Source organism: Equus asinus, chromosome 29 (assembly GCF_041296235.1).
Source record: "Equus asinus isolate D_3611 breed Donkey chromosome 29, EquAss-T2T_v2, whole genome shotgun sequence".
Taxonomy (NCBI): Eukaryota; Metazoa; Chordata; class Mammalia; order Perissodactyla; family Equidae; genus Equus; species Equus asinus.
This window is the reverse complement of record NC_091818.1, coordinates 26458452-26472012: the sequence shown is the minus strand read 5'-3', so window position 1 is coordinate 26472012 and position 13561 is coordinate 26458452. Positions and strand designations below refer to the sequence as shown.

The 13561-nt window shown below is 39.0% G+C and overlaps 1 non-coding gene across 1 annotated transcript; it reads right to left on the bottom strand.

The window, feature by feature from the left end:
- Positions 1-1175: 1175 nt before the first annotated feature.
- TRNAN-GUU (transfer RNA asparagine (anticodon GUU)) lies at positions 1176-1249 on the bottom strand. The gene has a single exon. It is a non-coding gene; the product is annotated as a tRNA-Asn (tRNA).
- Positions 1250-13561: the final 12312 nt, after the last annotated feature.

Here is a 13561-nt window from a genome sequence, read left to right as displayed (position 1 = left end):
ACCTGGGGGAAAATATAAAGAAGAACATAACTATATATTTGCAGGAATAAGACATATCACTTTTCTCCAGAACCGTCTTTCATATTTCTGTAATCTATACCCAAGACAATAATTACCATGATGAAACTATGATTACTTCTCAAAGGCAGCATATATTTAGAGAATAAAGTACAAAGTAACTATTTTGAGAGAGCTTTGCATTTTGTGAAATAAATGGTAACATGTCTATAGAAGGTCGAAGCAAAATATGTTAGTTTCACTTTTAATCTTTCTCAGAGTTTTTTTTTATGTTTATCAATCACTCAGTTCTAAAAAATTTTCTCCTTTTCTGAATAGACGGGGAATTTTGCAGGTTTATTCCATTCTCTATAAAATTCTAGCATTTTAGTAGAAAAAGTAAAATATAACATGTTAATGCGCTTACAATAGTGTCCACACAAAGGTTTTATGACAAACATCTCTGAATTTACCAATACCAGGAATAGTCAAAATGTTTCCATTAGTAAGTACGCAGAGTGTCTGTTTACGCTGCCGGGGAACAGACAAAATGTTGCACGATTCAACGTGATAACAATCGCGAGGAGTTTTCAATTTGCAGCTTGAACTTGACACTCTGGATACAGACACGCCGTCGACCTCTGACATTTCAGGGCTGCGGACGCCGGGCGGGGCCGGCTCGGGCCGGGCTGCCCGCGGGGGCCTCCGGGGCGGCTCGGAGCGGGGGCGGCGGGTTCGAGCCCGGACGCGGCGGCGCGCGGCCGAAGGGGCGGCCGGCCTCTGCGCGCTCTCGCCCGCGCGCGCCCGCACGGTGCCGCCCGGAGCCTGGTGAGGCCGGGAGGGGCCCCCAGTAGCCTGGGCTTCGGCAAAGGGCGAGGGGGGCGAGGTGAGCGAGGGCCCTTTGGGCATCGAGCGGCGGCCGGAGTCTGGGAACCGGGGGAGCCGCAGCGAAAGGACTCGCCGGGCCCGCGGAGGACAGGCAGAGGCCACCTGGCCGCCGGCTGCGAGAGGCGGGGCACCCGGCGCGCCAGGAAGCCGCGGAGCCGCCCGCTGGGGGGACGGCGAAGCGAGATCCAGGATTCTCTTCTCCGGCCCCTGGAAATCCACCCCGGCGTCACCCGGAGGCCTGAGCTCCCAGATTTGTGCAAAACTACCGGCGCAAGCCCGTAAAAGATGAACGTCCCTGGGTGGGCTCGAACCACCAACCTTTCGGTTAACAGCCGAACGCGCTAACCGATTGCGCCACAGAGACTGCGGTGTGGTTTGCTTCTCCAGCCATAACCTTTATGAAGAATAATAAAGGCAGAGCGCGAACGTTATTCTCCTTTCTGCTTCCTCATTCATACTATTTAAATCCGAAATGTTCGCTTAAACATTTGTTACTCTCTTAATTCTATTTTCCACCTTTAAAGCATATTGGAAAGTTATAAATACAGCAAGATCGAGCAGAATTTCAGATTGCAACGTGTATGAAAATCCTGGGGTTTTCTCCAAGTCCTGATTGGAACGTTCTGTTTCAGGAAGATAGCTATTTCTGATGTTACCTTTTATAGGGAAATAAAACTTTTAATCTTAGGAGTTGAGAAACTTTCCTTTTGTTTCAAACTCTTTGTCCAAGTGCTTTGCTCGCTAGTCTTTATGATTTATTTGTGCAGCATTCCCAAGTTTATCTGAATTGTATTTGCCTTCTTTATTTTTATTTTCAGGTACTGCTAAATAGATATATGCAACCCCTATTTGTTTGTTTCGTACTAACCTATAGTGCAATTATTTGTCACCAACATTTTGTTATTGGAAAAGGGCATTAGGAAAAGCTACTAAACATTCTTTAGTTGCTGTGCGTCGTGGATCATTGCTAAGGCTGCCCTTGGTTCTCGCTGGAATTAGCCTCTACACCCACATTTGAACCATGCCTTTAAAATGCACATTTCGCAGGATATTTATAACCCAATTTGAGCAAAGAGAAGCTAAGAAAAAAAAGTATGATTTATGACTAGCCCTAAAATCTCCAGAACAGAAACACTGCTGGCAAAGATGTCACATCCCCATAAGGACTCTCTATAGAAATGTTTCCCTTGTGTGAATTTCCTGACGCCTTTTGAGGTACTCTTCAAAACTCCAAACACTCTTTTTCTCCTCTTCCCTCCACAAAGAATTGCTAGTTTCCACTTGACAATCCTGTATTTAAATTTTTAACAGTCGCTAAATTGCTCTATGCGAAATCCCTGGAGAAATAATTCATGTCATGATTTATAGAAGTTGCATGCAACATGCCTTAGTCCTATCAACATTTTGAGTTCCTACTGCTTGATAGAACCGCTTAAACTGGCTTTGGAACCAATTAGGGGAGTTCCTTGAAAGCACTGGGATATTAAACAGCTGTGAATTCACGCCAAGCTGTACCACTCTGCTTTCAACAAACTTTTAGAAGTGTGCTTGAAAATTCTGAATTTGGAAGAAAAATCCAGGAAGGGCTTATAAAGAACATATGATGAGTCCTATTTCATTATTTGATGCTACCTTCGTATAAAATGCTAAAACTTCTTTTATATTTTAGATACTTGTTAATATGAGTTAAAACTATCTGGCGTTGGTTTTTCTTCTCCCAATACCAAAATGAATGTTCTTCCCTCCGTTATTGTTCAGTTAGGACAGACTGCAACCAGCGTCCCTTACCACCCCTTCATTTAATATTTACTCTCCTGCTTAAAATAGTATTAGGAACAGTTCCATTCATGTAACTAGCTTTAGCTTTAATCTCTTTTCCTCACTTCAATCATCATACTAACATTTTGATTTCTAAAAAGAGAGATAATGAATCATAATCTTAATATAAAGTTAAAAAAAGAGATGATGAGAAATGGTCAATGAGAAGAACTAATTCAGAAAGGAGTATGAACTCACTGTATGCTAAAAATGTGTTTACGTGACTGCCACTGTTTGTTTTAAAACTCAGTGTTCAAGCCCGGTTCTGTAGTTGTTAATATTTTTAACAAATTAAATGGCTATTTCCACAGTCAGTAGCATCCCAATTTTTTTGTCTCTTCACTTCAAAATACTTCAAAAGAATATATAAATATTAAACATATTCAGTGATCTCAATGTTTTCCTCCAGTGATTTTTATCAAACACAGCTTTTACACAAAATGCTCCCTTACGAAAATGAGTACGTGTTGTTATATAAATCTTTATTATCTCATTGTAGGCCTTAATATCTACTCCCAATTTTAAAAGCCGAAGTAAGCCCACTGGATTAAATTTTAAAAACATACATTATCTTTCCTTAAATTTCAGGATAACCCAAGACAATTGATTCTTACAGCTTCATTAGGATTTAGGTTTTTACAATTACTAACAGTGAAAAGGATTGGGCATTTTAGCCCTTTCTTGTGTATCATACACAATTGAACTGCAATTTTACCTTTTTCAAGAATGTGTCCCTTCAAAGGGGCTGACCTGTGCAGATTAATGGGCCTAGATATTTTATTTTCTTCTTAGGAAAAAAGAGAGGGAAAAAACATCTGTACAAATGGGATCCACCTGTCTTAACAGACAAGCCAAGATGGACCACATTAATTTATAGGCTTTCCAGGTATCATGAATCCAGTGCTTTCAGATAATGTGCCTCCAGCTTCATACCAACAGAATAGGCAATTCACAGGATTCCCATTACCATAACTGTGCATCACTTTGATTCTTTTTAATGACAGTATTTCAGAAGTATGGTGACTGAGTTGTCAAAAATGACAAATCCAGTTCGAATTTAAAAAGAAATCCAGTGATTTAGAGAAGTCACCCGAATAAATGGAAGATCGTGACACCAGGAAACTTGTGAAAAGAGAAGGCTAAATCAGGTGTCACTAAGAGCAAGAGAAGAACTATGAGACCAATTTTCAAAGCCAATTGAAGTGACGTTCTAAAATGGATTTGTAGTAAAGGGGAGTTGAACCCTTCCATCCAGTCTCAAGCTTAAATGATATTTCCTCCTCACCAAAAGTATCATTCCCATTCAAGACTGTTGACTAAGGGTCAGTTATCAGTTTAGCAGGCTGATAGCAGCGTGACACAAAACACTGTTCACAGAGAATATTGCTTCCATAGTTGACCGTTAAGTTGGGTCTACCCACAAAATAAGAAAATTGAAAAAGGTCTATTAGAATACCATGTCTTTTTTTTCACCATTTTTTAAATTGTGTCACTTAGTTGGAAAATTTTGTGAAGTTATTCAGATAACCATCTCCATTTTACTTTTAATTAAATAGACATGGTTTCAGAGAAAAGGTAAAGGGAGCTAGAAGTAATATACTGATACTCTACCTAGTGGGTTCAATCAAATTATTAAAAATATAGCTTTTTCTTCACGAACCTCTCCTTTGTATGTGGAAATCATTTTCATGGCTTTGCCAAATAATACAGAACTAAAATTTTAATCATTGCTTATCTCACTAGTAGGAAAGTGTTAGTCACTAACGGTATCAATGATTTCAACTGTGTCCAGACCAACAGAATCTTGGATCCAGCAAGAAATGGTAGGAGAGGGGACATGAATTTTAACTTTCTTTAGTACACTCGAGAAAGTTCTCCAGGAAGACCCTATGGTTATCTCAGTAACTTTAATGGGTTCTACATGATAGCCCCTTTCTTGACCACACCACTATTAGTAAGACAGCCACGGCCTTTTATTTTCCATGATGTTTTCACAGAAGCAGTTTGAGGCAGTAGATTTTTGCTATCCCACCTTTACAGTCAATGTGCTAATAAACTGATGGTCCTGCCTATCTTTCTGACTCACCTGTGAAAATTGACATTAAAAAAAATCAAAACAGATAGTCTCTTTTCATTTGCTTCAAAAGAATAAAGAAAATAAGCAGATGCCCAAGGGAGACTCGATTCCTCTGCTGTGGACTGCCTAGGAGTCGGAACGAAGGGTCAATCAACTTAGGAACTCGGAGCCAGACAGGAGGAGAAGACCAGTGCAGAGTGAATTCAGCCAGGGGGGCAGAGAGAGGAGGAAGAGCGTTAACTATGGCCAGGCTGGGAGCAGGCGTTCCTCTGCTTCCTCATCTACAGAATTAACAATATTTGCTTGCCTCATTCATAGACCTATAGAAAATAACACATGAATATATTTCTGTCACTTCCAAAATGTTATACAGATATGCTATTTAAAATTTCCAAAGATCAATAATTCTGCTTAAAAGAAATGAGAGAAAAAATAATATCTTAATTCAATCAGAGAATTAAACCAGATTATTATATTATTCAACTAGATTAAACCAGAGGATCTAAATCTCTGGTCATTGAGGCCCAAATGACTCATTCAAGAGAAGCACTGGCCACTGTCACAGTACTTCCTAGTGGCCTCCAGGTGTTCCTAATGTGGGCAGAGTAAAGAACATAAAAGTGAAACCATTGCCCTCCATTTCCACAGTTCCAATAAAATTTCAGGTATGGGGGTACAGACCAATACCCCAGAAATGGCTCCCTCCTTGCTGCTACTTCCCATGAAAAGGATAGGAAACCTTGATTTAAAGTCAACTAATTAAGTTTGCCCTACCTAGTAAAGAACTGGTACTCAATGAACTGTTGACTCAATGGATAGTTAACTGTGGCATCATTTGAATTTTTGAAGGCATGTAAACGTTACCTTAGTTATTTAGAGCTATAAGTATGTATTATTTTAAGTAAGCTCAAATAAATCCATACTGGGAAAAAAATAGGTTTTGTAGTATTAAAACATGATTCGCCCTAAAAAATGGTAAATAACAAGTGCTCTTGTATATTTACAGTATGATCCCACCAAAAGGATGTTTCTCCAACATGAACTAACATAAAGCATTAGCCAATGGCCAGCGTTTATGAGGTATAAGAAAAGTTAATTTCTTGTCCCCGTGGCCCTTTAAGAACGCTACCACTCTTCTAGCAGTCCAGGTTGAAACCCTGGCATCATCTCAGGTTCCTCTTCTTTTATTTCTTGCCTTCGGTCAGTCACGAAGTTATAGATTCTACCTTCTCAACATCTCTCAACGTTGACTGTGCTTCCTCCTTTCTACCCTCATTTCCTCCATTCGATATTAATCCAATATATTCCATGTGCCTATTTCCCTCCGTATAACCTAAGCTCCAATTAATGGGTACCCAAAATTATAATCACATTTAATGAGCATTTACCGTCAGACAAATTTGTTACATTTCTCTCTCGTCTACTCCGTAATGAGTACTATTGTTATGCTTGTTTTATGGATAAGGAAACTAAGACTCACAATGGTTTAGAATTTAAACTCTAAATCTATTTAAAATTCAAATAACTAGCCCGAGGTACCATGTGCTGTTCCTGGTCCTTGTGCCTTGATTTTGCTCATCCCTCTACTGAGAATCCCCTCCCTTTGCTGTCTTGGCTATTAAAGCCTTATTCCTCCTCAGCCTCACATAGTGGCCTCGTCTTCTGTGAAACCTTTCCTGCCTCCTCCAGCTGGATGTCATCTTTCCCTCTTGTAAAGTATCTGGCACTTTTTCCTTGTACAAACCTCTCACTATATTGTAGCCATTTTGTACTTATTAAAGTGTTCCTAATTTGGATACTCCTTCGGGTCAGAAATGTTACCCATTTTTATATCCCCTGTAGCATTTGACTTAGTCACGCTAAATAAATGTAGTGGAGAATTGCAAATAATAATAAAAATGAAAGAACTATAGTAAATATTTGTTGTAAAAAACGAACAGAGTTTACAGGCTCCTAATATGAAGTTGACTAAAATAGTAGTACAAGAGATTATTAAGGGAGACCACAGGGATCCCAGATTGGCCAAAGAAGAGACTAATGAGAATCTAAAACAGTTGTTTCTAGGAAAACTTATTTTAAGTTTAAAATACTGCTATTCCTAACGATGATCTTGATACCATTAAGGCCGAAGTGTTTTTCTAGATTTTTTTCCTTCTATAATCACTTATACAATACTCTGTGTCAGGCAGCTTCCAAGTCCTTTGCAAACATTTACTCATTTGTTTGATAACAACCTCGTGAGATAGTTTCCAATTTTTTTAACAATTTTGAAACTTCAAAAATCTTCCACTAGTTTAAAGTTCTTTTATTTTCACATAATTTCAGACTTTGATAAAAGTTGCAAGAATAGTACGAAGAATTCAACCAAATTTCCCAAATGTTAATATTTTACTACACTGACTTTATCCTTTTCTCTTTCTCTCAATGTTTAGGGATTCTTTTTTTCTGATTTGTTTAAGAGTAAATTGCAGACATGATATTTTGTAAATACTTCAGTATGTTTCCTAAAATTAAGACTTTTATTATATAACCACAGTACAATTATCAAAGTTAGGATCTTAACATTGATACAACACTATTAGGATTAGGTCTTAATCTATAGACCTTGTTCGGATTTCACCAATTCTTCCCATAAGGTCCTTTATTACAAAAGAAAATCCAAGATTATGATTTTCATTTAATAGCCACATCTTTTAGTCTTTAATCTGTAACAGTTCCTGAGTCTGTCCCCCGTTCTGTCTCCTGCATATCATGACTTTGACAGTTCTGAAAAGTGCAGGCCAGTTATTTTGTAGACTGTCCCTATATGTCAGGTTGTCTGGTGTTTCCTCATGACTAGATTCAGGGTAGGTGCTTTTGCTCCCTCTATTTACCACATTCAGTAAAGGATATTGTAACATCAACTTGAAACAATGGTAAAATGAAAAAAAAAAATGAGGCTAGAACAAGCACAAAGAAATGGGTGATGTTGATCATGACCTTGGCTGAAACAACTTCTCAATATTCCTCAACATCATACAATACGAATAGTTTCAACGATTTGAACAGAAATATTCTTGAAATAGTAATTAAAATTTTTATTTAAAAAACCCCCAAACTGTACCTCTTTTTTGTTTGTTTGTTTCAGTTATATGTGTATTCACTAAATATTTCTGATCTGACACTTCATTTCCTGAGAAATACCCACCAGAAAGGGGAACAACCATTGTATATGATTCTTTGGTGACATGGAGCCCTCAATGAATGGTCATTGAGTTTTTTGGTTCAAAAACGAAACCCTTTATGCACTTGATTATGAAGAATCAAGTCTTCCACACCTGCCAACCTCTTGGTAAACAGATAAACTTGAGTTTCTGAAACTGGGAAACTAAGACTCACGTGGAATTGCTGGAGTTTGTCAAGCTTTTGCCAAGTGTGCCACCTCTTGTCCTGGGATGCTTGCCACAAACAGTTTGAATTAGTTAGGGTCCTTCAAAGAAACAGACCAAAAGGATATACATAGATAGATAGAAAAAGATTTATTCGAAGTATTGTCTCTCAAGGTTATGGAGGCTGAGAAGTCCCAGTATCTGCCATCCGGAAGCTGGAGGTCCAGGAAAGCCGGTAGTGTAGTTCCAGCCCAAGCCAAAAGGCCTGAGAACCGGGGAAGCCAATGGTATAAGTCCCAGTCCTGCCCAAGAATGAGGAGCACCGGAGTCTAAGGGAGGGAGAAGATGGATGTCCCAGTTCAGAGGTCCTTCTTCTGCCTTTTGTTCTGTTCAAGCCCTCAACAGATTGGATGATGTCCACCCACATTGGTAAGGGGAATCTTCTTGACTCAGTCTACTGATTCAAAGCTAATCTCTGGAAACACCCTCACAGACATACCCAGGAACAGTGTTCTACCAGATGTCTGGGAACCCCTTAGCCCAGTCCAGTTGACACATAAAATTAACCATCACACAGTTCTTAAGCATGACCAATAAAAGGCAGCAAATATTTTTCAAAGATTTAGCACTGTTTAAATGATCACAAAAATAAAAATCATCTCAGAGATAATAGGGGATCCACGCACAATTCAAAAAGTGATCTCAACAGAAACATTGTGGCAAGAGCTACCCTTTGTCAAGACCAGAAAAGAGTTTATGATCTACTTACCTAAGGGAAAAAATCTTTCCTTATGAGCTAAAGAACCAAATACAGTTGTCTAGGAGAGTCCAAGAGAATTATTTTTTCCCCTTCATGTGAGCTTCACCTTGCTACCATATTTCCTTTAGCGAATATTTTTTGAACTTTTTTTTCTGTTACAAGTGCCAATAACAGAAATACAGAGACTGCAATTGAATCAAGAGATTCTATTCCCTAGAGTCAAGAGATTTTTCACTTCTGAGAATTCTTGCATTTAGACTAGAGGCATTTTAAATCCTTTGTCTAAGTCCACAGGATATAATCAATAAATATTTTTCTAAAATTAATAATTTGAAGGATTTTGCTTGAAGTTGAATGCTAGCTTCTAAATTAGATTAACATTAAGCACTCTAACAATAAGAAGTTGAATGCCTCAATTCATAATTGACTTTTTAACTGCTTTATAGAACACACAGAGAGATTGCCAAACATCAACGTAAAAGTAGAATTATATAAAATGCAGGTGAGCATTTAAGTTTAGATTTATGCATATAGTTTAGTTATTGTAGATGGGAGACTTTGATGCAAAGACTTGTTTTTCAAAAAGGTATGAAAAAAATCCAGACCCACAAGTTTCTTGAATTATCAAGTAATTTGAGAATAAGAATTTCTTCAATGCAACTCACACAACAGTTCTGCAATTTTAGTTGCAGTACTGGCATAAGGATAGACATGGAGATCAATGGAAGAGAACTGAGAGCCCATACATCTGTGGCCAATTGATTTTCAACAAGAGTGCCAAGACAATTCAATAGGGAAAGAACAGTCTTTTTCCCAAATGGTTCTGGTACAATTACGTATCCACATGCAAAAGAATGAAGTTGGATCCCTAACTCACACCATATACAAAAATTATCTCAAAATGGATCAAAAATCTAAATGTAAGAGCTAAAATCATAAAACTGGTAGAAAAAAAACCATAGGCCTCAATTTTTATGACCTTGGTTTAGGCAATCATTTCTTTAAAAAAAATGAAATGAACAGGCAATGAAAGAAAAAATAGATAAATTGGACGTCATTAAGATTAAAAATTTTTGTGCTTCAAAGGACCCTATCAAGAAAATGAGAAAAAAAACAACCCTCGGAATGGGATAAAATATTTGCAAATTGTATATTAGATAAGAGTCTTTCAGAATATATAATGAACAAAGGATTTGTAGACATTCGTCCAAAGAAGATACACAAATGACCAGCAGACACATGAAAACCTGCTCAATATCATCAGTCATTAGGGAAATGCAGACTGAACAATGAGATATCCCTTGGCATCTACAAGGATGGCGATAATAAAAAAGACAGACAATAGCAAATGTTGACCAGGATGTGGAGAAATTGGAACCTTTATACATTGCTGGTGAGAGTGTAGAGTGATACAGCCACTTCAGAAAATAGCATGGCAATTCCTCAAAATGTTAAACATTGAGTCATCATAGGACTCAGCAATTTCACTCCTAGACAACTGAAAACAGCATCACACAAACACTTGTTCAATAATGTTCATAGCAGCATTATTCACAATAGCCAAAAAGGCAAACAACCTAGGCCATTAATTGACGAATTGATAAACAAAATGTGCTATGTCCAATTAATGGAATACGATTTGACTGTAAAAAGGAATGAAGTCCTGACACATGCTATAAAGTGAATAAGCCTTGAAAACTTTATACTAAGTTTTTTGTATGCTAAAGGAAGGAAGCCAGACACAAAAGACCACATATTGTATGATTTCATGTATAGGAAATGTCCAGAATAAGCAAATGTATAGAGACAGAAAGCAGAAACCAGGGACTGGAGGATGGGGGGATTAGAAGATGGCTGATAATGGATATGGGGTTTCTTTGGGGAATGGTGAAAATGTTCTGGAGTTGGATAGAGGGGATGGTTGCACAATTCTGTAAGTACACTGAACTGTGCACTTTAAAAAGGTAAATTTTATGGTATGTGAATTATATCTCAATAAAAATAAATAAATCACTAAAAACAGGAAGTATAACTGTGCCTGTGAATTGTTTGGTAGCGTGGAAATGAAGGCACAGGGAGTTAGCTACATTGCCCAAAGTGAGCAACAGAACCTGCGTTCTGATTTGCACATCTGTGTATTTCAATCTACTCTTCTTCACTGTGACTAGCTGGATCTACCCCAACTCCCACGCTGAAACTTTTACCTGGTTTCCAGTTAATTACTGAAATCTGATGGGAAACATTTCCTTACCTACTCACTCTGTAAAATGCAGTAAGTCGATATCTAAATCTACTCTTGTAAGTAAACCGATGACTTTATTTAGGATCAACTTTTAAATCAGGACATGTTTGCTGAATACCTAGTGTGTGCCAAGTACTGTGCACACTGTTGGAAATGTAGAACTTAATCTCAGAAAGTCAGAGAACTAAAATATACGTTGAGAAATCATGGGTCTACACGCGCTGGTTAGAGTCCTAAGATGGGATGAAATTGCTCAGGAGGAGCAAGCAGAGAGACGAGAGGAGCTAGAAGGGAACTCTGGGGACAGACACTTCAGAACCGTCAGAAACCTCGCTGCTAGCGACAGGCACTGATAAGAAGTGGTTAGCGAGTGACAGACGTAGGAGAAAGTTATTCTCCCTGATATGAGCCTTCTATCTTATCACATTACTTTGCTATTATTTGTTTACATGACTGTCTCCCTTGCTAGTCCCTGAGCTCCTCAGGTTTCTGCCTCCCTCTGTTGCAAAAAAGTATTTAGGTAAGTGGCCAAGACCCTCTCATTTGTCAGGTTCCATGGACTTTCTCCACTCCTCCTTATTGATCACTATGTTGCGTTTGATGCTGCCAACAAGTTGTTATCTTATTTTTTCTTAAAAGGTGGGCATAAAAATGGTGCTCCTTGTTCCGCTTTGGCGGCCTGGGGTTTGCCGGTTCGGATCCCAGGTGCGGACATGGCACCGCTTAGCAAAAGCCTTGCTGTGGTAGGCGTCTCACATATAAAGTAGGGGAAGATGAGCATGGATGTTAGCTCAGGGCCAGTCTTCATCAACAAAAAGAGGAGGATTGGGAGTAGTTAGCTCAGGGCTACGCTTCCTCAAAAAAAAAAAAAAAAAAAAATTAGTGCTCCTCTCCTTGGGGCCCCAGAAAAGGCAGCTCCTTGGCCAGAGGGCTGATGTTGGCACTGCATAGCATCCTTGCCCCTCACTCTCTGCTCCACCCCACCCCTGCCTCACTATTTTCACTGCAGAATGAAGCCCATGCATAGTTCTTTGTAATGGTGCCCCCAAGAAGCTCTACCCGAGGGGCCCCACCAGAGAAAAAAGATAGACCCGGACCTCTACGGAACAGAACAGTATCAGGGAAGAGTCCTGACCTCACCCAACCACATTGCCTCACACAAGCTCCACGACACCTCTCCTCCTCCCCTGCAGGATCCTATTCCTCTGTTAACTCTAAACTTGAGCATGCTTCTTTTTATCTACACTCCTCCTGAGCAATCTCATCGACCCTCCTGTTGTCAACTCTAATCTATATATGGATAACTTACCAACTTATTTTCCTTTCCCAGACCTGCTCCTGAGATCCAACACCATATTTCCATCTTGTTCTTATAGACGTCTCTCAAGTTCAGCATACCAAAAAAACTCTTTCTCCCGAGATGTATTTTTCCTGTATTCCTACTTTAACCCAACCCTAGAACCTAGGATTCACTCTTTTTCTCTCTCTCCAAACCAATTGATAAGGAAATCCTATCCATTCTACCTCCATAATATATTTTAGATCCCATAGCACTCTCATTAGTATGCCTCATTTTATATACTAATCACGTTTCTCCTAAATGGCTGCCATAACTCATGGTCTCCCTACCTCCCATCATACCTTTCCTCCAATTAAGCCTCAAATCCACTGAAAGGGTGATCTTTCTAAAGTACAAAACTGAATATTCAATTCACTAAATGAAAAAGCTTCAATAACCTATACCGTGGTTCCCAAACTGTGCACCAAGTCACCCTAGGGCACCACAGTAAACTCACGGATTTGTTGTAAGATATTTTAAATTTTTGAGGGAAATGCAGAAATATCTATTAGACCCCCACACAAACCACCACTATTATGTCATTTGGACCTAATAAATGGAACTTAATAAATGGACTTAATAAATTTGGACTTAATAAATGGAACTGTTAGATATTTCTTTGGTCTTAGGGTAAGGTGAAAAAATTACAGAGACACTAAGGGTGCAGTGAACTGAGAAAGTTTGGGAACCTATGACCTATCATATGTCTTCAAGCCCCTTGGCATGGCATGAACTGGTCCTTGTCCACTCGCCTCCCACCCCAGCCTCATCTCTCTCCTATTGTGCTTTTCCTTTTCCCTTAATCCTACTCTAAAACCAGCAGATAGGTTTGCATCTCCCCAAATATATCCCTCCTGCCATCCTGAGTGGTTAGGCTTTAACATCTAAGAGAGTAGAGATATGGTCTACCCAGTGTCTAGTAGTGAGACCTGGTGCCCTCAAGAGAACACAGGATGAAGTAAATAAAGCAGGGGAGTCACTCCAGAATCCCGACACCAGGTGGATTCTGTATGAGTTGGATTATCTGAAATGGGAAAAAGAATATTGGTTGGATATCCTTTGGAATTCCATG